The 2,500-nt window shown below is 39.4% G+C and overlaps 1 protein-coding gene and 1 pseudogene across 1 annotated transcript in view; both read right to left on the minus strand.

Moving 5' to 3' along the window:
- Window positions 1-2,500, minus strand: part of LOC138005390 (uncharacterized) — a 5,081-nt gene that overhangs the window by 605 nt on the left and 1,976 nt on the right. The gene's annotated exons all lie outside the window — the stretch shown is intronic.
- LOC138006153 (uncharacterized) overlaps window positions 1,766-2,500 on the minus strand; it is an 843-nt pseudogene continuing 108 nt past the window's right edge.

The raw sequence follows: 2,500 nt of genomic DNA on the forward strand, positions 1-2,500 counted from the left end.
TAAAGTTAAACAACTGCAAAGATGGCTTTTGTGTAGAGGAGCGAAGACTACGGGGAAGAAAGAAGATTTGGTTCAGAGGTTAGGAGTGAAGACACTATGCTATGTACACTTAATGTAACGAATCCTGTAGAATTTTAGGTTTGGCATATACATATTGAGCACTTCCCCGGTAAAACCTCCTTCGATAATTACCATTTGCCACATCCCTAGCTTTAATCATTTCTCCTTGGTTACTTAATTTTTGTCTCAGGGTTAAAGATTACATTAGTGGTGGCCTTCACCTGAGCAAGCTTCAAGATCCAGATGGAGGCTTAAATGTAGCAAAAAAGAAGGCAAAACTTGGTATTCTCGGGGAAATCATGCCAGTGACACTTCCTTTGAGTTTTCCATCCGACGGGTTTTCAGAAAATTTAAGCATCCTTCCAGAAATTAATTACGGAGTCATTTGCAGATATATGATTGAAACGTGTGATGCCAAGAAACAACTTTCAACGGCGAAGCCCCTTGTGAAAGGCTTCAATTTCTTTAAGTCGGGGCATGTGTTGTCCATCAAATGTCAAAAACTGAATGATCACTTTTATGTTAAAAGTGAGGTACTTCCCTCCATGAAGAAGAGCAAGGCATACAGCTGTTTCATAGTTATGGATGCACTTGGCCAAGTAGTCAAAGCCTACGATGGATGTCCGGCAGATATTGATGGACGTTGTAATCATGTGGCAGCAACTTTGTTTGCCCTGGAGCAATATTTTAAATTCCAGGCAAGAGAAGCAGACACAGTATCTTTTACATCAAAACCATGCCAATGGAATATTCCACGCAAGCGCAAGATTGAAAATGTACCAATTTCTCACTGCAAGTTTACGAAACATGTGCATGGGAAGACTAAAATTGAAAAGGAACCCCCTCCCAGTGAGCCCACACACTCACAAGCAGCCCTCTGAAATTCCCAGTGAAGGTTTAGTGGAGGTGAAACTGATTTTTTTAGACTGTAATGAAACATTGCTTGATTGTGCTAAGAGGAAAGTGCATAGTTGTTTTGAACGAGGAAAGCCCATTAGGAATAGCTATTAATAAACAACACAAATATTACTATCAAGTTCAACAACAAATGTTTACTAGCAATAAAGAATGGACTGTTTTTCTCATCAAGGGTGCTGTTGAACAGCCAGACAAAACTTTCAAAGTTGGTAATGACATATTGGCAGTCAAAGTCACATTTAATGCTGAATTTTGGTCACCAGTGTTGAATCAGCTGAATTCTTGTTTTGCAAAGTATGTCACAACAGAACTGGCATACCCAAGGATTAAGTATGGGCTACAGAGATTAAGGTTGCCGTAATAAATTTACTTGCAGATTATTTATTTCATTGGCACAAGGATAAAGAGTTGCTTTCATTGTATTTTGTAAGGTTAAAATTGGTGTGCCTTGAGTACCAACAGATAAAAACAATGTTCAACTGAACTTTCCTGATTACACTTTCTTGTTTGTTTGCCACTTGCAGGGCAGCCTAGCAATTATTGTTATTTTGTCTATTTCTATTTTTCGGTTATTCTAAAGAAACTGTTGAGCTGTATTGGTGTGTTAATATAAAACACAGAATTATCTATGACCAACATAGTTAATGGGGTAAGTTAACCATTACCGATGCTTTCTTGTGGTGGTTAGCTGGCCTGTTCAAATATGTTGGTCATAGCCAATTTTGTGTTGTACATGTCATCGGTGTATTTATTGAACATAATGAACAGTTTTTCTAAGTATCACCTTCTAATCTATCAAAGGAGGCTGAAAGTTAGTGAGGCCTCCAACCACAAAAAATATCTCACTCGCAACAGGTGCTAAAAGGATAGTTAGGCACCTGTCAAAAATGTGCCAATTCTTGATTCGTTCAATTCCCCTTTCCACATGAATTCTGAGGCTGGCGATCTTCTTATTGTGTTGTGTCTCCTGTATTGTAAACTGGCTGCTCCCTTTCAAAAATGCTGGAGTGTTTAAAGTAACTCCATACCTGGCCAGGTCATCTTGTATATCGAACCCTTTATCGGCCATTACATCATCTCCAGGGGAAAGCAATTTGTACAGTCCACTGGCCATTGTGAGCTCTTTGTCGGAAATGCTACCAGTATACAACTCACTCATGAATGACACCACTCCCAAAGGACTAATTCCTACCAGTTCTTTCATGGTCGTTGTTCCTTTGTATGATGAGTAACAGGCCGAATTGAGGTCAAGGGCTGAAGGGGACTGCATACGAAACTCCACAGCATCAATGATAACAACTGTTTTGGGATAGAGCTCTTTAAACATTTTGGGCATTTTCTCCTGCAACAAGCTTCTTCTTGGGAAAGACACAAACCCTTCAAACTCTTTGCATAGAAAATGTATCCAGGCATGGAAAATAGTAGACACCGTGGACTCTGAAATTCCAAATCTGTGACCAAGATCTTTCTCAAACAGTCCAAGACGGAGTCTCATCATCACTAGGGTGAACTCTTCAAATAT

This window comes from Montipora foliosa, chromosome 6 (assembly GCF_036669935.1).
Source record: "Montipora foliosa isolate CH-2021 chromosome 6, ASM3666993v2, whole genome shotgun sequence".
Lineage (NCBI taxonomy): Eukaryota > Metazoa > Cnidaria > Anthozoa > Scleractinia > Acroporidae > Montipora > Montipora foliosa.